The sequence below is a fragment of the Schistocerca americana genome, chromosome X (assembly GCF_021461395.2).
Source record: "Schistocerca americana isolate TAMUIC-IGC-003095 chromosome X, iqSchAmer2.1, whole genome shotgun sequence".
NCBI lineage: Eukaryota > Metazoa > Arthropoda > Insecta > Orthoptera > Acrididae > Schistocerca > Schistocerca americana.
In genome coordinates this window covers 147,742,326-147,764,605 of record NC_060130.1, presented here as the reverse complement: position 1 = coordinate 147,764,605, position 22,280 = coordinate 147,742,326, and the positions used below count along the sequence as shown (strand labels likewise).

The window sequence follows — 22,280 nt, the reverse complement described above, 5'->3', positions numbered from 1 at the left end:
AAGGATGGGGAAAAGTTGATCGTGTTCTTTCAACGGAACCATCCTGGAATTTTCCTGAAGCGATTTATACTGAAGAGCCAAAGAAACTGGTACACCTGCCTAATATCGCATAGAGCCCCCGCGAGACCGAGAAGTGCCACAACATGGCGTGGCATGGACGTGACTAATGTCTGAAGTAGTGCTGGAGGTAAGTACCACCATGGATCCTGCAGGGGTGTCCATAAATCCGTAAGAGTACGAGAGGGTGGAGATATCGTCTGAAAAGTACGTTGCAATGCATCCCAGATATGCTCAATAATATTCATGTGTGCAGAGTTTGGTGGCCACCGGAAGTGTTCCATGAGCTAATCTGCAGCAATTATGGGCGTGTGGTACATCGCATTGTCCTGCTGGAATTGCCGAAGTCCGTCAGAATGCACAATGGACCTGAATGGAAGCAGGTGATCCGACAGGATGCTCACGTACGTGTCACCTGTCAGAGCCGTATCTAGACGTCCATATCCCAGTTTTCGTTGTCGTCGTCGTCACCGCCGTCTTCACAACGAAGACCCAGCTCTCCACGATGCAACCCGTCCACATTTGAACTGAAGAAACTCTTGGTCCCCTTTTAGAGTTCTGATCCGTCAACTACCAAACTGATCCCTTCATGCCTCAGAACGTGTCACCTACCAGAGTCATATCTGAAAGTATCAGGGGCCCCATATCACTGTATGTGCACACGCCCCACACCATTACAGAGTCTCCACCAGCTTGAACAGTCCCCTGGTGACATGCAGGGTCCATGTATTCATGAGGTTGTCTCCATACCCGTACACGTCCATTCGCTCGATACAGTTTGAAAAGAGACTAGTCCGACCAGGCAATATGTTTCCAGTCGTCAACAGTCCACTTTAAGGCGAGGCGTAAAGCTTTGCGTCGTACAGCCATCAAGAGTACACGAGTGGGCCTTAGGCTCCGAAAGCCCATATAGATTATGTTTCCTTGAATGGTTCGCACGCTGACACTTGTTGATGACCCTGCATTAAAATCTGCTGTAGTTTGCTGAAGGGTTGCACTTCTGTCAAGTTGAATGATTATCTTCAGTCGTCGTTGGTCTCGTTCTTCCAGGATCTTTTTCCGATCACAGCGATGTCGGAGTTTTGATGTTTTACTGGATTCTTGATATTCGCAGTACACTCGTGAAATGGTCGTATGGAAAAATCCACACTTTATCCCTACCTCTGAGATGCCATGTCCCATCGGTCGTGCGCCAACTATAACACCACGTTCAAATTCACTTAAATCTTGATGACCTGCCATTGGAGCAGCAGTAACCGATCTAACATCTGCACCAGACACTTGTTGTCTTATATAGGCGTCGCCGACCGCAGCGCCGTATTTTGCGTCTTTATGTACACTACTGGCCATTAATTAGCACACTGGACTCGCATTCGGGAGGACGACGGTTCAATCCCGTCTCCAGCCATCCTGATTTAGGTTTTCCGTGATTTTCCTAAATCGTTTCAGGCAAATGCCGGGATGGTTCCTTTGAAAGGGCACGGCCGATTTCCTTCCCAATCCTTCCCAAACCTTCCCTAACCCGAGCTTGCGCTCCGTCTCTAATGACCTCGTTGTCGACGGGACGTTAAACACTCACCACCACCACTGGCCATTAAAATTGCTACACCAAGAAGAAATGCAGGTGATAAACGGGTATTCATTGGACAAATATATTATACTAGAACTGACATGTGATTAAATTTTCACGCAATTTGGGTGTATAGATCCTGAGAAATCAGTACCCAGAACAACCACCTCTGGCCGTAATAACGGCCTTGATACGCCTGGGCATTGAGTCAAACAGAGCTTGGATGGCGTGTACAGGTACAGCTCCCCATGCAGCTTCAACACGATATCACAGTTCATCAAGAGCAGTGACTGGCGTATTGTGACGAGCCAGTTTCTCGGCCACCATTGACCAGACGTTTTCAATTGATGAGAGATCTGGAGAATGTGCTGGCTAGGGCAGCAGTCGAATATTTTCTGTATCCAGAATGGTCCGTACAGGACCTGCAACATGCGGTCGTGCATTATCCAGCTGAAATGTAGGGGTTCACAGGGATCGAATGAAGGGTAAAACCACGGGTCGTAAGAAATCTGAAATGTAACGTCCACTGTTGAAAGTGCTGTCAATGCGAACAAGAGGTGACCGAGATGCGTAACCAATGGCACCCCATACCATCATGCCGGGTGATACGCCAGTGTGGCGATGACGAATACACGCTTCCAATGTGCGTTCACCGCGATGTCACCAAACACGGATGCGACCATCATGATACTGTAAACAAAACCTGGATTCATCTGAAAAAATGGAAGTTTTGCCATTCGTGCACCCAGGTTCGTCATTGAGTACACCATCACAGGCGCTCCCGTCTGTGATGCAGCGTCAAGGGTAATGGCAGCTATGGTCTCCGAGCTGATAGTCCATGCTGCTGCAAACTTCGTCGAACTGTTCGTGCAGATGGTTGTTGTCTTCAAACGTCCCCATCTGTTGACTCAGGGATCGAGACGTAGCTGCACGATCCGTTACAGCCATGCGGATGAGATGCCTATCATCTCGACTGCCTAGTGATACGAGGTCGTTGGGATCCAGCACGGCGTTCCGTATTACCCTCCTGAACCCACCGATTCCATATTCCACTAACAGTCACTGGATCTCGACCAACGCGAGCAGCAATGTCGTGCTACGATAAACCGCAATCGCGATAGGCTACAATCCGACCTTTATCAAAGTCGGAAACGTGATAGTACGCATTTCTCCTCCTTACACGAGGCATCACAACAACGTTTCACCAGGCAACGCCGGTCAACTGCTGTTTGTGTATGAGAAATCGATTCGAAACTTTCTCATGTCAGCACGTTTTAGGTGTCGCCACCGGCGCCAACCTTATGTGAATGCTCTGAAAAGCTAATCATTTGCATATCACAGCATCTTCTTCCTGTCGGTTAAATTTCTCGTCTGTAGCGCGTCATCTTCGTGGTGTAGCATTTTTAATGGCCAGTAGTGTATATCTGCATTTGAATACGCATGCCTATACCAGTTTTTGGCACTTTAGTGTAGATAAATCACGGAAAACCTAAAACACGACGACCGGACGTGGGTTTGTACCTTCGTCCTCCCGAATGCGAGTCCACTGTTCTAGCCACTGCACCACCTCGCTCGGTCTTTCCGTTAAAGTATCAAAATACTCTACACACAGATCGGAGAGAAAACTACATATGTCTTCCTACGCTAAGGGCACAAGGCATTTTCAGAAGAGAGTACTTGATCAAGGCCTGCTGTGAACACAGTTCCGCTGCGGTGCGGATAACAGGTGTGTCACAGTGTGCGAGTGACGTAGCGCGGCAACTGGAAACGCGCTGAAAAGTCGAAATACACCGGACCGTACGAGTCTTGTGGGCAAACATCTGAAATGCACGAGCCTACAGATTCACCGCGAAATTGTGTCAGTTTAGGGACAAAACGCAATGGCGCCAACAGCCGTGGTCAAATAGTGTCAACAATTTAATCGAGATCGCACAGACATCTGTAATGCTGATCGGGAAGTCCAGCTGCTGCACCGTGCGATTTCCATCCTTTTGGCAAGCTGCAACAAAATCTAAGGGGAAAGGTGTTTTATAACGATGAGGTTGTTCACACAGCAGTTGTCGAAAGTCTCCAGAACAAACGAGTAGAGGATATCCATCGTCGAGAAACTGAAAGATTCGTTGAATGCTCCAATCGTTGTTTACAGTTGACAAGTTTACATTTTGACTGTGGGGAAGAATAGTGTCATGAATGTGTGCCCCTTTGAAGTGAAGTGCAGAATTCAATAAAAGTTACATAGCCTGCCATAATAATATGCAAACTGTTTATTAAGTCCCCTCGTATCTGTAGAGTACTTAGTTGTTAATTATCATTCTTTTGAAATACAATTGGTTTTGTATACATCCAGTCAAAAACATGTAAGGACGATATGTTCTCAGACACCGAATCAGATGCATTGACCTGACAAAAACATATGTCAGGATATGCACATAGGAAGACGGTGGAAGTATCTCATACAGAATTATAAGAGGGCACTTCATTGGCGGAACTATAATTTGCAATCAGGTGATTCATGTCAAAAGGTTTCAGTTATGATTGTGGCCGCACGATGGGAATAAACAGGCTTTGAACGCGGAATGACGGACGCACTTACACACAGGGGCATTCCATGTCTGAACTCGTTAGGGAATTCAATATTCTGAGGTTTACTGTGTCAAGTGTGTTATGAGAACACCAAATTTCAGGCATTACCCATCACCGAAGTCCTTCACTTAACGACCGAAAACAGCGGCGTTTGTCTTGTGTTGTCAGTGCTAACAAAGAAACACCATGTGTGAAGCAACCGCATAAATTAATGTGGAACATACAACGAACGTATCCGTTAGGACACTGCTGCGAAAATTGACGTTAATGAGCTATGGCAGCAGACGACCCCAGCTGTCAACGATGCAAGCTGGAGGTGGCTCCATAATAGAGTGGGCTGTGTTAACATGGAATGGACTGGGTCCGCTGGTCCACCTAAAGCGATCATTGACTGGCAGTGTTTATGTCCGGCTACTTGGAGAACATTTGCCGCGTTCATGAAGTTCATGACAATGTGCCATATCACCAGGCCACAATTGTTTCGCAGTTGGTTTGGAGAACATACTGGACCGTTCGAGTGATTTAGGCACCCAGATCGCCCAACATGAATCCCTTCGAAATTTATGGAATGTAACAGAGAGGTTAGTTCGTACACAAAATTCTGCACCGGCTACAATTTCGCAATTATTGACAGCTATAAAGGTACTGTATATAAAAAATGGCAATTGCAGGCGTTTTTTTCCATCTCAGATAAGCTTCTGCAGACACCTGTGACTGTGCTACGAAAGATTTCCACTCTGTAGAGCTGGATTAATGTGTTACGTCTGCAGTATCTAGCACTACATCTCGTGCTTCCCTCTACGGGACCCCTGTAACCACCGCGACACAGATGCCCTCGTATGACAGAGTGGACACCGGTACAATAATGTACGACGGGACGGCGACCGCTAATGTATGGCGTTAACAATTAAGCGGTGGTTAATTATGTGGTGTCGGGCGCTGCCGATAGCGATTGTGATTTATGCGTCGGCAACTGGAGGCAGCGGAGCGCCATCTGGTCCACTACCAGCCTCGAGCGGCGGTCGAACACTATGACGCATTCCTGGTGTCACTAGAAACGACGGAGAAAGTTATGGGGAAGGGTTACCATTCTCTGGAAAGTACCTCAGGCGTAGAAGAAAATTTCACATGCTTTTCTTTCTTCTACCTCTCCGTGTGATCCTGTGGCTGAAAGGTGTCATATAGAACCTTAGTGATTGTGTGGTGGTTCTTCGCTTTCTTCCTCGCTTCCGAAAATCAAGTCTGCACTTTCCACCTACGAAACAGACGAGAACGAAGAAATCGGAAAGTGATTTTTGGGGACATTGACCTGTAGTATTATTTTGAGCTGATATACCTTATACGCATAAAACACTTACCGCACCGCACTGCCTTAATACCAAGGGTGAAATGCGAACCCGAAACAATTTGGTCTGGAAACTTGTTGGTAGTAATCGATATGCCCAGCCACTGGTGGTCCATACTTCTGACAATCAGCTAACCTCATAAATTTTTGCAGAGGTTCATGTCCAAATCATCAAAAAACATATTAATGGTGCAATGAGGAACGCAGGTGCAACGAGCGAGCGCTTGTCTATCACTCTACAGTACCTTGCTACTGGAAATTTCTTCAAAGATTTTAAATCTACAGTTGCAGTATCACCTTACCGTATTTGAGACGTATAAGTTGTTATGGAAACGTGTCACGTAATAAGAGGTGCATTGAAGCATTATGTTTCAGTAAGTAATGTATAAACATCTGCAGGCTCTTAAAAAAATCGCCGACAAATTTTAGGGACACTTTCCCTATGCAGAAGTAAGTAAAAAGATCTAGTAATAAAGCTCACCGTCATCAGGCCACAAGTGGCCCATCGGGACCATCCAACCGCCGTGTCATCCTCACTGAGGATGCGGATAGGAGGGGGGTGTGGTCAGCACACCGCTCTCCAGGTCGTTACGATGGTTTTCTTTGACCGGAGCCACTACTATTCGGTCGAGTAGCTCCTCAACTGGTATCACGATGTTGAGTGCTCCACGAAAAATGGAAACAGCACATGGCAGCCCGGATGGTCACCCATCCAAGTGCCGGCCACGCCCGACAGCGCTTAACTTCGGTGATTTGACGGGAACCGGTGTATCCACTGCGGCAAGGCCGTTGCCAAAATCTAGTAAACGTGGGCACTAAAAGCCAAACCATTAGAGATATAAGCACTTGCTCATCTTCGATATTGTAAACAGGTCTCTTCTACTTCAAGGTCTTTGTTTACTTATTTTTGGAGGAGGAAGTATTGACCAAAACTCTAGTAAACATAGGGTCTAAAATGCATAGTTTAAGTGCTATGAGGACTTGTTCATCCTTCTCTAGTGTGAAACGCTTTTCTTCTAATGGACAGGTACTCATAGGTTTTAAGTTATGAGCTTAAGACCCCATGTTTCCTTATTTTGGTGTGAGGAACCTGTCCCTGAAGTCTGTCGGTCTTGTTTGCATACGCTTACTTATGATCTTGTGTTAATTAAATTTCCCAAAACATCTTCCATCATGGTCGCTCCCTATATATCTTGAGCAACATATCATATGATGCATCATTCTTACATTTCTATACATGCGAATAATAATGCTCTTTCATCTTGGTTTGAACTCATTTTCCACTCACAACAACAAATCAACCGCAACCAAAGCTCCTTGGGCTGTGTATCAAGCGACAAAATGTCAAGGATGCTGTCAACATTGCCCATAGACAACACAATATCTCCAGGAAGCGCAATATACTTGCATAATTTTTGATCTTTTCAATGTTATTGTGGAATTTCTCAATCCCACTTCTAACCGGTCAGTATTATTGTCGGGAAGTATTGTCAGTATTATCGATCTTCTAGGCGTCGCTTAGCTCTTTTTCTGTACATGTCTTCCCTTCGACGTCTGCGGCTACTTCCTTACTTCCTGGTGTATATCAGGGACAGCATAGCCTGTGTGCACTACAATCCTCATGAGTTGGTTTCAGGCGTCCGGCTATTACTCCTTCACTTTCGTTTACGGCTGCTTCTACTTCTTTCGTTCGAGCGGATTTGTAGCACCCTAGGCAGACTTATTGTCAGCCGAGAGAGTGCTGTGACACTATGTATGGGGAGAACCATTTCCAGGAATGTATCAACTGTTACACCATCAAGACAAAAAATGTTGTAATAACCCTTTTTTTTCTTTCTACCTCAATTCTCTCAACAAGTTTTCGTGAGTGATCTTTGACGGTCCTTGAACCAGTCTTTCATCCAGCTTTGTTTCTGTTCTGTATGAAGTAGAGCAACTTTTACACCATCAGCAGCGTCTTTATCGCCCAACATTCCGATCCACAATAGTATTGAGCACTCTAGGTAGAACGTCATTATTATTGGCAATCTAGGAGGCAGTCTCCATCAAGACCTACGTTAAAGTCGAGAGCTTTTTACAGCCAACATCTGCGCTAAACACATCAATCAAGAAAGGCTGTTAAAAACTGTTAGCGGCAAAGTAAGTCTCCTCGAAGCAGGGCTGGAGCCAGACACTACTTGGAGTGGGCTACACGCAGATAACTCAACAGGTTGAGGACAAGCACTGGCAAATCTAAGAACAAGCTAATGCAATGGGTACTTATAACAATGTGGGAAAGTACAGACAATGAGACATCCTTCGTCGTCTATGTTATCGTGATTGTTGCAACGAGGAGAACTTGAGATACAGCAGCTACCAGTTCCTAGGCAAAGATCGTTTAATTTCTATTTCGTACGAGTGTATACGTATAAACTCCTTTATTTCCTTACGAGAATTGATAAATTTATAGAATCCTGTGTGTATGATGTTGACTCGAGTACATTAGAAAACCCTTTTTTTGCGTGCCGAATACTAAGCTACATCATCGGCATAAGAATTTTCTTTCCACGGATTTCCGAGGATACACTGGAAGGCAGAAAGTGGGCAGTCCAATCTGCGGTAAATGCCTTGAAGTAGGCTGCAATGATGGAGGAAGTCGTCTTCACCCTTCTGGCTCTCTTACTTCAGCGGCATGCAACTGCTTTTTCTCCAAGTCTACGAGTGTGCTCGTGTTGTTTACGTGGGCACCTGTTTGGAAGTTCTAAGCTTACCTGTAACAGGAGGGTCTTCTTCAGTTTTGTCGTCGTTATCCATACAATGTGTCCTGCGCTATGTGCATGATATGCCATTCGTCACAGGTCGGTGTGAGATTTTTATTGTATACAAGAGTTGTTCGTCAAATTGTTAGACCAGAAGTACGTGTTGTTTTACGCTCCTTGTTCATGGAGGTGAAGTTTATGCCAGACAAACATTATGCAACGAGTTTTCGTTGTCGTCGTCGTCGCCGCCGCCTTCACAACAAAGACGCAGCTCTCCTCACTGCAACCCGCCTGCATTTGAACGGAAATGAACTCTTGGTCCGAGTTCGATTCCCGGCGGGGTCAGGGATTTTCTCTGCCTCGTGATGGCTGGGTGTTGTGTGCTGTCCTTAGGTTAGTTAGGTTTAAGTAGTTCTAAGTTCTAGGGGACTGATGACCATAGATGTTAAGTCCCATAGTGCTCAGAGCCATTTGAACCATTTGAACTCTTGGTCCCCTTCTAGGGTTCTGACCCGTCAACTTCCAAACAGATCCCTTCATGCCTCAGAACGTGTCACCTATCTGATTCGTATCTAAACGTATGAGGGGTCCCATATCACTGCAACTGCACACGCCCCATACCATCATTACAGAGCCTCCACCCTGCTGACATGCAGGGTTCATGATGTTGTCTCCATACCTGCACATATCCGTCCGCTCGATACAATTTGAGACGAGACTCGTCCGACGAGGCGACATGTTTCCAGTCATCAGCAGTCTGATGTCTGTGTCGACGGGCACAGGCGTAAAGCTTTCTGTCGTGCAATCATCTAGGGTACACGCGTGGGTCTTCGGTCCCGAAAGCCTGTATCGATGAAGTTCCGTTGAGTGGCTCGCACGCTGACACTTGTTGATGGCGCGGCTTTGTAAAATGGTTCAAATGGCTCTGAGCACTATGGGGCTTAACATCTTAGGTCATCAGTCCCCTAGAACTTAGAACTACTTAAACCTAACTAACCTAAGCACATCACACACATCCATGCCCGAGGCAGGATTCGAAACTGTGACCGTAGCAGTCACGCGGTTCCGGACTGAAGCGCCTAGAACCGCACGGCCCCTGAGGCTTCCCCGCATTGTAGTCTGCAGCAATTTGCGGAAGTGTTGCACTTCTATCGCTCTGAACGAGTCTCTTCAGTCGTCGTTGGTCCCGTTCTTGGAGGATCTATTTCCGGACTCAGATTTGATGCTTTACCGGATTCCTGATATTCACGGTATACTATTGAAATGGTCGTACAGGAGAATACCCACTTCATCGTTCGGAGACGCTTTGTTCCATCGCTCGTGCGCCGACTATAACAGCACGTTTAAACTCACTTAAATCTTTACAACCTGCCGCTGTAGCAGTAGTAATCGATTTAATAACTATGCCAGACACTTGTTGTTTCATATAGGCGTTGCCGACCATAGCGCCGTATTATGCCTGTTCACATATCTCTTTATTTGAATCCGCATGTCCATACCAGTTTCTTTGGCGCTTCAGTGTATAATCTAATTCCATCACCGTAGCGTTATTTAATTTGACTGAGGTCTGTCATACTTGTTCTGCTTCTCTTGTTATGAACTTGGTGTCATTAACAATGAGATCTACTGTGTTGGCAGATTATTGTAGATTGGACAGGAATATTCGTCTGCAGAGAAATACGAGCCACTGACAGTTGTTTTCACAACAAGAGAGCTCCCATCTGATCGTCTGCATGCCAATTTCCCAAAAGTTTTTGTCATCTCGAATATAAACGCAGATGGAAGGCGCACACTTCAGCATTTGAAAAACAAGGTATGTGTGGGTTATACCCGCAACAAACTAACATGAAGGCCACACATATTGTTTATTTAGAGATTACTACATACACATATCGCTATTTACATGCTCAGGTGCTAAATTATAAAGTCGTAGGTTTGGAGCGTTTGGGATACACTTACAGATCGGCAGTGGCACTATATTTCTAAGGAATTTTGCGAGATACTCTACTTCAAATGTCCATCGTTTGCAGCTACTTCCGCGGTGTTTGAATGGAAACTACTTGAAATGGACATTGATTCATTGACAAAGACAATTCCGTTTCCTTTGCGGTCTGCCGGCCGGAGTGGTCGTGCGGTTCTAGGCGCTACAGTCTGGAGCCGAGCGACCGCTACGGTCGCAGGTTCGAATCCAGCCTCGGGCATGGATGTGTGTGATGTCCTTAGGTTAGTTAGGTTTAATTAGTTCTAAGTTCTAGGCGACTGATGACCTAAAAAGTTAAGTCGCATAACGCTCAGAGCCATTTGCACCATTTTTTGAACCTTTGCGGTCTGAACCAGTTTTCATTGAGAAGGTGTGAAATTTCTCTCTGGTCACTATCTTTTAGGACCTTCGCGCGGTCACTGTTCCTACACCGTGTTACGTGGCAGCGAATGCTACGCAGCTGCTATCAGGCATTTTGTGCGGTCCACGTTGATACAGCAACAACTCTAGCAAATTTCTTCACGTCCAGATGCGACAGCGCCTCCTATCTGGCATTCCAAGTCGAACCATCTCACTGCGCTGACTTCATACAGCCGACGGTCACACGGACGTCTCTTAAGTTCTTTGACTTCGCTTAGGGGTAGCGGGCAATATGACCTCCTGGTTCCAGTTCTTCACCACCCGCTGCATCCCTCAGCGACCGACGTACTCTTCTTAGAGGGAGATTAACTTTTCACGCTGTTGAGCTTGATGTGTCTGAAGTAAATCCAGCACACTTCTCCTCCCCACCCTTAACTCTCCTTTCCCCTACTTTTCTTTCCAGAGTGTCAGTGTGCTTATAAATCACTAATAACAGATGCTACAACATTATTTTTCGTATTAAGCTACTTTTTTCCTGTAAAAGCTACATAATATAAGGTTTTTAAGCGAGTTTTCCATGCGTCTAATCCCTAACTTTATTTTAAAAGTTCTAAAAGTATGTGAAGTGAAAGAAAAATTGATAATGTGATACATATAAAAATTGCTATTTAGCATCGACTACAGTAATTCTACTGTAGGATGACTTTTGAAACAAATGGTTTTTCTGTTTACACAAGCCGGCCGGGGTGGCCGAGCGGTTCTAGACGCTACGGTCGCAGGTTCGAATCCTGCCTCGGGCATGGATGTGTGTAGTGTCCTTAGGTTAGTTAGGTTTAAGTAGTTCTAAGTTCTACGGGACTGATTACCTCAGAAGTTAAGTCCCATAGCGCTCAAAGCCATTTGAACCATTTTTGTTTACACAAACGGCAGTCAGCTGTATTTCAAGTTTCAACTCTTCACATAAAGTGTTGTGTGATTTTCTTGTTATTCGTCACGTTTTGATAAACATCACTACTGCCTCGTATATTACATACTCAAGTTAATGGACTCTTCTTACGGAAGCAAGAGATTGAGTGGTGACTTCTACTGCGCGCTACATAACTTTATATCGGTAGCAACGTACCTTCTTTCTCAAGTATAAATTCCAGAATATAAATTACGGCAATTGTTTGCACTTCTCGCGCATTAGCACAACAAGGTCACCAAGCTACCGTACGTTATCCTGCCTTTATTTCATCACCTTAATTTTCAGCCACTGATGTTTTTAGTTATACAGATGTAAATTCTTTATCTCCTATTTCGATACTGCGTTTTTATGTCACTTACGTAGGTCGACTGTTACAAATGGACTTCAGTCTTCGGTCACAAGTTAGAGAATCTGTAAAATTACCGGTGTAACAAACTACGTTGTTTCCATAACAGAATGATGTGTGAGGGAGTCAACATCTTTCTACTTTAATGACGTCGTGTGTCACTCTAACGTTTCTAGGACAGAAAATGCTCGCTAACGACTATTAATACCAGATATCTGATCCTGGTAGCCATATTCTTCTCTGGTGTGAACAACACAAACAAGTACTTCGATAGGAGCATACTACATATTTCCAGAAACTCTTCTCTCGTAAGCTCTTACACGACGAAGTCTCCTGTCATTTCTTTCGTGTAACTCCTGCCTAATAGGATTTCCCATCGACCACGCACTGACGCGCGCTGCGGAGTTAGAATTAATGCCATCGTAAGCTGAGGCGCAGGACTCGGGCGGCAGAAATGTCCCCCATTGTGAGCAACTTGGCAGATTCGGTAACTTTGAACGTTGCGTCAGGGGTTCCCTAACACCCCCGCACCCCACCCCTCTGCCCCTCTAGTGTGGCCGGGGATTAGCAGTGTCGCTAATGGAATGTCGCTACACGCTGGGTTGCGCTGGGATTCTGTCAGACCGTGTCGTTCGCAAGATACGCCGAGCGTGAGTTTCAGTTCAGAGTGGAGGAACACAAAGAACACACGTCGTGCGCGCACCTGACTGCGAAAACTAGAGGGCCGATAATACCTTAGTACCACTTAATACTTCCGTTTGCTTGTGTTGAAGTAAATTTCTTAGAGTCATTACGTTTGTTGAAAGTAGAAGAAGTTCAGAGTATCTACGTAAGAAAGTTTCTCAGGGTGATTTATGGGTTAAGTCACAACTGTCTGTCGTTCATTATACAAATAAACCAGCCCTTGGAAATTCAAACGTAAAGAGCGACAGCAGTCATTCCGTAATTTATTCCTGGTATAGATTAGTAGATCATGTTTATGCTCAAACGTGGTTATGCCTATATGGCTCAATAGTGTGTTCATTTACATTGGTTTGTACACCTGCGATGTACTCGTATTTTCTACTCGTTCTTGTTTCTTTCTGTTCTTGTGTTTGAGAACTGATGACGAGTATGATATAGTCGAAATATAAACTCATCCCGAACAGCCCGCGAAGACCCAACGGTCACCGACCGACCGCCGTGTCATCCTCAACCCCGAGACCTCACTGCATGAGGGTATAGAGGGACATGTGGTCAGCATACCGCTTTCCCGGCCTTTGCGAATTTGGTGACCGTAGCCGCTACTTCCCAATCACGTATCTTCTTCATTGGCCTCACAAGGGCTCAGTGCAACCCGATTGCCAGCAGCCCTCGACAGACGGCAGAGCGGCCGCTCACCCGTCCAAGCCTGACAGCGCTTAGCGTCGGTCATCTGACGGGAGCCAGTTTATAACTGAAGTAAGGCCGTTCACTACAGTCGAAACCTAGGTCTGTAATAAACTGTGGATTCTACGACAGACTGCTGTCCTTCACATCTGAATAATCAATGGCTGCTGTGCATTGTGGATATGCAATGGGTTCGAATTTAATCAAACCTTAGAAACTAAATAGACACTGTCTTTGCTGCTAAAAATAACATACCAAGCGGCTCCAGACCATCTGTGGTGTTACATGGTGAACGCCTACTGTTGTAATGCAATCATAGACCCTACAGTTAACTATCGTTATGTTCATGATAACTGCATTCTGTTTGTTGCAGCTGTCATGTTCATAATAATTTCTGTAGTTACCACGGTTTTCAAACCGTGCAGTAAAGACAGATACACTGATTTTTATTTCGTGTTCTCCATTCATTTGTTACGGCCAATTGTGCATATCACACAGCTTTACGACGCTCGTGTACTGTTAAGAGTGTAGTACTCACCACATGGCCGACTCATACGTTTTTTTATTTTGTTATCTTTTATTTATTCTTTTTTTGCATGTGAGATACGGACCTGAAGTCGGATTTCAGCTTTGGTACATGTTTGGAAACCGCTTGCCTTATTACTGTTGATGTTGTTGACCTCCGGACATGATACAAGCCTCTGTATGAATGAAAACCTGAAGCTACATATTCGTTGCACAACGTGTTACAAATTACGTGTAGTCTAGTGACTAGAGATGGTGTATTTTACAGGCACATTTTATACATTCAGATTAGTCGTGAAATAGGACACTAACGTGTGGGACGAATGATACAAAAATTATATTTTACCTCTAGAAACAGCATAAATAGAGTGCTAGAAATGGAAATGATGAACGTATGGCATTATTGGACAGATGGTCACGAATGAGATTGTTCGATCACCTCGTGCAAGTCTTTCATTGGAGTAGGACTTAATGCAGACAGTATGCTGCTTGGTATTTTATTTTTGTACATAAGCTTATTTCATTTTTATTGCCTTCATCAATACATCTGCACCTTGCATTTTTAACTTCTCGCGGCGTAATGAATAATCCATTAAATTTCGTGCATGCAGCCGCACAGATATTACTTCGTCCACTGATATTTCGGGCGCGTACCGTCGGGCCATCCTCAGAGTGAGTTGCAAGACTTGCAAAGTGGCGAGCGTGACCACATATACGCCGGCTCTTGGGGTAATGAAATTGCAGAGAAGTCGTCAAGGTGTTACCGCCACCGAACATACATCGATAAGCGAATCGAATATCTCAACGCATTCACCACAGGTGGCGCGTGTCTAAATGTACCTCTTTGCCGGCAACCATTATCTGTGACGCGCACGCGCAATGCCGCCGTGGTGGGGCATATAGGACCGCTCTTGACGCCTTGTCAGTCTTGCGACCCACGCTGAGGACAGCCGGATGGTACACGGTCGAAATATCAATAGAAGATCTAATATTTGCGCTGCTGCATGCCCAAAAATTAAGGAATGTGTACCTTCTTTACATACCTAAGAAATGAAAACACGAAGTTGAAAACGAACTACAAATCCCCAAAGGTGGAATTACGAGTATTTTGGAGACAATTTGAAGTACACATACACACTGAGGATTATCCCCGCGATATACTGCATGAACGAGGAACAACATAAATGTCTTTCAGTAAATAACTCGCTGTCAAACTTAAATTTCTACAACTGTCAAAATAATAAAGAACGTATTACGATACACTAGCAACATCAAATGGTCGAAGAACTTTGAAACGTTACTGAAAAAATATTACATCCAACAGCTTCAGACAATAGCAGTAGTTTACTCACAGATTCGTCAGTTTACAACGTCAGGACATGAGAACAACGTCGAATTCAAGAAAGGTTTATAAATTTTGTGTTATGCAAAATATAAATAAATGAAATTTTCGAGAGATGTGCCGATGAAGGCAATAAAGCGGATATAAATACATATATAAAAATAAAATATCAAGCAGCATACTGTCTACTAAATCTCTGCATAATGTTCTAATGCTGAAGATCCAGTAATAAAGATACTTCCTACATGAAGTCACTGTGGCAACTTCTGCGTCTTCGTGATGAATATGCGATGAAGTGATTAAGACAACACAAACAACCAGTGCACTGGGTGAACAAAATTTCCGACTCGACCGAGTATCGTACCCGGAACCCCGTCGTTAAGACGTAGTGCCGCTAACCACTAGACCACGAGGCGCGGACTTACTTCAGTTAAAATTATTGTAAAAGGTGAGGCTTTCCTCATGGATCTTTCAGAGTTGTAATCTGTAACATATGAAGAGAAGTCGAATGAAAGCGAGAGAGAGGGAAAAAAGTAAATACACTGTTTAATGTCTACATGGATACTTTGCAAATAACATTTAAGTGCCTGGCAGAGGGTTCATCGAACCACCTTCACAAATGTCTATTATTCCAATCACGTATAGCGGCGTGAAAAAATATATTTTCGCATTCAGAGGAGAAAGTTTATGATTGGAATTTCGTGAGAAGATTCCTCCGCAACGAAAAACGCCTTTATTTTTGTAATTTCCATCCCAAATCGTGTATCATTTCGGTGACACTCTCTCCCCTATTTCACCACAATACAAAACGTACTGCCCTTATTTGAACTTTTTCGATGTGCTCCGTCAATCCTCTCTGGCAAGGATCCCACGCCGCGCCGAAGAATTCTAAAATAGGACGGACAAGCGTAGTGTAGGCAGTCTCTTTACTAGATCTGTTACATTTTCTAAGTGTCCTACCAATAAAACGCAGTCTTTGGTTAGCCTTTCCGAAAACATTTTCTATGTATTCCTTCCAAATTAAGTTGTTCGTTATTGTAATTCCTAAGTATATAGTTGAACTTACGGCGTTTATATTTGACTGCTTTATCATGTAACCGAAGTTTAACGGATTCCTTTTAGGACGCAAGTGGATGACCTCACACTTTTCGTTATTTAGGATCAGTTGCCAATTTTCGCATCATGCAGATATTTTTTCTCAATCGTTTTTCAGTTTGTTCGGATTTTCTGATGACTTTACTAGTCGATAAACGACAGCGTCATCTGCAAACAACCTAACACGGCAATAAATGTTAATACATTTATCTCGGTGTGACATTTCATTTAAAACTGTCTGCAGTTGATACAGAACCGTGATTGTACCAATTCGTGAACTTCTTCGTCCGAAGCAAATCAGTGACCACGATTGTAATGTCTCTAGAAATACGGAAACCGAACGGAGAGAGGTCGGGGCTATCTGGAGGATATGTAAGGGCTTCCCATCGAAACGTCTGCAGTGTAGTCAAAACAGCCATGGCAACATGTTGGCTGGTGGAGGGGGGGAGGGGGGGCCATTATCTTATAACAAAATGATTACGTTCGTCGGCCTGTTCATTGACTTCCTGGAACACGGCGCCACAATTATCGCATAGCGGTAGGTGCACACATCGCAAAAATTAATGCTCGTCATTACTTCCAAACGCCCAGGAAAGTTGATGGATGGCAGCATTCCGTTCCAGGATAAAACCTACCTACGCTTTGCCAAGGTTTATTAGACAACGCCGCAGACGTTCCGCTGGGAAGTCCTTACGTATCCTCCATACAGTGCCGATCCCTCAGCATGCGATTTCCATATTTTTGGTAGCCCGAAATTCGCGGCAGTCGATTTGCTTCGGACTAAGAGGGGATCGTCTGGACACAGTTATGGTTCCGTAGACAACCGCAAACTTTCTCCATGAAGGGATTGACCATCTTGTCTCTCAGCAGGATAAATGTAACAAAACTTACGACGATTAATTTTGAAATAATAGATATGGTACTTACTTTTCTTCCATCCGTCTCGTTTACTGCCTCATACAGTATTTACTTCGTAACGTCGTCCACAACTATTTCTTGTATAGTTTCGCTTTTATAAAAAGTCTGCAGATTGATTGTGAGGATGGCAGACAGATGATTCACTAACGCAGTGAACCATGTTCCACAAGACCATCACCGGTCATTCACCGAGTAAATAACTACTGCCTCCTCACGTAATGCCGGTGCTTCAGTATGACATCCGCTTGTAAAACAGAGGCATGTATAATGGCTGAAGTATCCTCTCAGGAAGAAAAGGTCTTGTGTTAGTTTTTGGCTTACGTGCGAAACCTGTGTGGTCACGAAATTACTCGCGACATATTGGCAAAAGCGAGAGACATTTCGTAATAGCGCTCAAGTCGCTATGACAAACGTGTTTTCTCTGCCTCGTGATGACTGGGTGTTGTGTGATGTCCTTAGGTTAGTTAGGTTTAAGTAGTTCTAATTTCTAGGGGACTAATGACCATAGATGTTAAGTCCCATAGTGCTCAGAGCCATTTGAACCATTTGAACAAACGTGATATGGTTCTCACTAAGAAACTGGGAGATAAGTACGACCCCAGTGTCCCACCGATAGCGAGGTCATTACTGCGGAGCACAAGAGTGGGCAGGGAAAAGAGGTCGTAACATCCAGACATTAGTGTCAGTCGGAGACGAAGAAATGTGAATGCGAGTGTTGCTCCTCCAGACAGAGCGCCTAGTGGTTCATAAGCACTGCGGCAAGCTGTTCGGTGATTCGTGATCCGCTGGTACAAAGATCTTCCAAGATTGCTCGTGACTCCGCCTTCGTCTTGGAAGTACTGCTGTTAATAAAGGTAAGGAAAAATTCGAGTATTTTCACTTTCCTTGAAGGTTTAACTGCAACTCATACTAAATCCCATTTCTTTTCGCAAATATAGCAACGCGTAGTTTCGTTCCTTCATGTGGTCTCCACTGAAGACTGCGATTCATCATGGTGAAGATAAAGTGAAAAGAAATTTTTCTGGGATACCGAGTAGATGTTTAAGGCCGTTCACAACGTGAGCTGCAGAAGCGACGTCATTAGGCCAGAAAACATAGTCGAATGTGTAGCTGTGTAAGCCCTCGCGGGCTAGCCGCGCGGTCTCGGGCACCTTGTTATAGTTCGCGTGGCTCCCCACTTTGGTGGTTCGAGTCCTCCCTCGGGCATGGGTGTGTGTGTTGTCCTTACTTTAAGTTAGTTAAAATTAGTTTAAAGAAGTGTGTAAGCCGAGAGACCAATGACCTCAGCAGTTTCGTCCCGTCGGAACTGACCACAAATAAAATAAAAAAATAAGTACCTTTGTAGGCGTTCTACTCGAGCGATGTTCGTAGAGCTTCCCCTCTTACGTCACAATAGGCGACGTTTGTATCCAAGCGTGACTGAATGTTCTCAGCAGTTTCGTCCCGTCGGAACTGGCCACAAATAAAATAAAAAAATAAGTACCTTTGTAGGCGTTCTACTCGAGCGATGTTCGTAGAGCTTCCCCTCTTACGTCACAATAGGCGACGTTTGTATCCAAGCGTGACTGAATCTTCTCGTTGGGGAGTTATTGTGCAATACGTCGAAAGATTTTATAAACACGTTGATATCAAATGCATTCAACACGCAGAGAAAATACTAAACATTTATATCTGTCACTGGCATCCCTCCAGCGTACCCCGCAGTGACGACGCCTTAATCTGACTACGCTCTCTTATACCAACGCCACCATATCCTTCAAATACACACATCAAAAAAAGTTTTGCATCACACTGGTTCCTAGAACTCCTGAAGATAGACGTTGACTGTGGACGTTGTATCGCAGACACAGTCCCTTTGACTGCTCAGAGATGTCACTAAATCCGCCCAAAGATGCAAACAACCATGCATGAGCAGCGCCTATTAGACGGAGGGGGTCCGACAGCCGATCAGTTCCATTCGTTCCACCAGGAGGGAGGTACATGGCTCATGTTGTCTGTAGTTCAACCACGCCTAGACGGTCAATACCGCGGTTCCATCGTGGCGACATTATTACTTTGTGCCAGGAAGGGCTCTCAGCAAAGGAAGTGTACAGGCATCTCGGAGTGAAGCAAACCGATGCTCTTCGGACATGGAGGAGAAACAGAGAGACAGGAACTGCCAATGACATGCCTCGCTCAGGCCACCCAAGGGCTACTACTGCAGTGGATGACCGCTACCTACGGATTATGTCTCGGAGAAACCATGACAGCAACGCCACCGTGTTGAATAATGCTATTTGTGCAGCCACAGGAAGAGTGGGACAATCTGGACCAACAATGCCTTGATGAACTTGTAGATAGTATGGCACGACGAATACAGGCTTTCATCAATGTGAGAGAACGTGCTACTGGGTATTAGAGGTACTGGTGTGTACAGCAATCTGGACCACCACCTCTGAAGGTCTTGCTGTATGGTGGTACAACATGCAATGTGTGGATTTCTTGAGCAATAAAAAGGGCGCAAATGATGTTTATGTTGATCTCTGTTTCAATTTACTGCACAGGTTCCGGTACTCTCGAAACTGAGGTGATGCAGAACTTTTTTTTGAAGTGTGTAGTAGAACGACCCGCACATTGCGTCGCACTACTTATCCGTTTATCCTTCGCCATCCGAGCCTCGTGCGAACTTACCAACTTCCCTCTCTTCTCTGCCAGATTAAATATCATAGTGTTTCCTACGGTTTCTTCCCACCAACCATCCTACCATTTCATCCCTGATTACCAACCCTCGCACTCAACCACATCTTCCCGAACATACACTCCTGGAAATGGAAAAAAGAACACATTGACACCGGTGTGTCAGACCCACCATACTTGCTCCGGACACTGCGAGAGGGCTGTACAAGCAATGATCACACGCACGGCACAGCGGACACACCAGGAACCGCGGTGTTGGCCGTCGAATGGCGCTAGCTGCGCAGCATTTGTGCACCGCCGCCGTCAGTGTCAGCCAGTTTGCCGTGGCATACGGAGCTCCATCGCAGTCTTTAACACTGGTAGCATGCCGCGACAGCGTGGACGTGAACCGTATGTGCAGTTGACGGACTTTGAGTGAGGGCGTATAGTGGGCATGCGGGAGGCCGGGTGGACGTACCGCCGAATTTCTCAACACGTACATCGATGTTGTCGCCAGTGGTCGGCGGAAGGTGCACGTGCCCGTCGACCTGGGACCGGACCGCAGCGACGCACGGATGCACGCCAAGACCGTAGGATCCTACGCAGTGCCGTAGGGGACCGCACCGCCACTTCCCAGCAAATTAGGGACACTGTTGCTCCTGGGGTATCGGCGAGGACCATTCGCAACCGTCTCCATGAAGCTGGGCTACGGTCCCGCACACCGTTAGGCCGTCTTCCGCTCACGCCCCAACATCGTGCAGCCCACCTCCAGTGGTGTCGCGACAGGCGTGAATGGAGGGACGAATGGAGACGTGTCGTCTTCAGCGATGAGAGTCGCTTCTGCCTTGGTGCCAATGATGGTCGTATGCGTGTTTGGCGCCGTGCAGGTGTGCGCCACAATCAGGACTGCATAAGACCGAGGCACACAGGACCAACACCCGGCATCATGGTGTGAGGAGCGATCTCCTACACTGGCCGTACACCACTGGTGATCGTCGAGGGGACACTGAATAGTGCACGGTACATCCAAACCGTCATCGAACCCATCGTTCTACCATTCCTAGAACGGCAAGGGAACTTGCTGTTCCAACAGGACAGTGCACGTCCGCATGTATCCCGTGCCACCCAACGTGCTCTAAAAGGTGTAAGTCAACTACCCTGGCCAGCAAGATCTCCGGATCTGTCCACCATTGAGCATGTTTGTGACTGGATGAAGCGTCGTCTCACGCGGTCTGCACGTCCAGCACGAACGCTGGTCCAACTGAGGCGCCAGGTGGAAATGGCATGGCAAGCCGTTCCACAGGACTACATCCAGCATCTCTACGATCGTCTCCATGGGAGAATAGCAGCCTGCATTGCTGCGAAAGGTGGATATACACTGTACTAGTGCCGACATTGTGCATGCTCTGTTGCCTGTGTCTATGTGCCTGTGGTTCTGTCAGTGTGATCATGTGATGTATCTGACCCCAGGAATGTGTCAATAAAGTTTCCCCTTCCTGGGACAATGAATTCACGGTGTTCTTATTTCAATTTCCAGGAGTGTATTTTCCTATCTGTACACCTAATCAGTCCCCGCGTACTTTCCCGATGAAAATTTAACCACCTTCGCGTCCGATATTAGGAAATTCACCTACCATTTCAGATTAAAGTGTATATTCGTTTTCCTCTGTGTAAGGCCCTCTCTTCTCCACATTTTGCCCTCTACTTTTCCAGAAACTTCACTCACCTTCTCCATCCAACGTCCCTTTCGAAACACTGGCCTACAACCACCCTCCACCCCCATTGCTCACTTCCTACTAGTGTAAAGTGCAGTGTCGTGTTAGTACAGGGTGTTTTACATAGGCACGAACGAAAGGGACGACTAGAGGAAAATGAAAGAAGCAAATAATCCGGGACCAAATATTTCTCCGATACGACATATTACGACTGAGTATACGAGCAGCTTGCAACAGAGTCCCAGAGGATCCAAACGGCAGATATGCATTTGACGACAAACACATTAATACTAGCGTTCAAGATAGTCACAATTCGTGTGAAGGCAGGTTTCAACACGTCTGCTGATCGCTGCTGGTGATCGTTAAAACATTGCACGCCATTCGCAATCCATTCTCATATTTCAGGTACACTGTCAACAGAACTGCAATACAGAAAAGCTTTTAAATATCCCCGCACAAAAGATCCCACGGCTTCATGTTGTGTTACCTGGGAGGCTATGGTACTGGCCAGCCAAGATCTGTACGCTTGTTCTCCAAGACTCGTGCTACGTATTCCCGAACATGTGCCACATACGCAGCGTTTCACCGTAAGACACATCTTCTGAACGTCGTTAACGGTGTTGTAATAGTGGCATAAGTAGACTTTTACACACATCATAGTAGAAAAACCATTTTTTTACCTATGCTTATCAGGATTATTTGAGTTTTTGAGGGT

At 45.5% G+C, this 22,280-nt stretch overlaps 1 protein-coding gene and 1 pseudogene across 1 annotated transcript in view; both read right to left on the bottom strand.

Annotated features, from left to right (window-relative positions):
* Positions 1 to 22,280, bottom strand: part of LOC124555871 (Down syndrome cell adhesion molecule-like protein Dscam2) — a 606,714-nt gene that overhangs the window by 477,777 nt on the left and 106,657 nt on the right. The gene's annotated exons all lie outside the window — the stretch shown is intronic.
* On the bottom strand, positions 6,232 to 6,349 carry LOC124557099 (annotated as a pseudogene).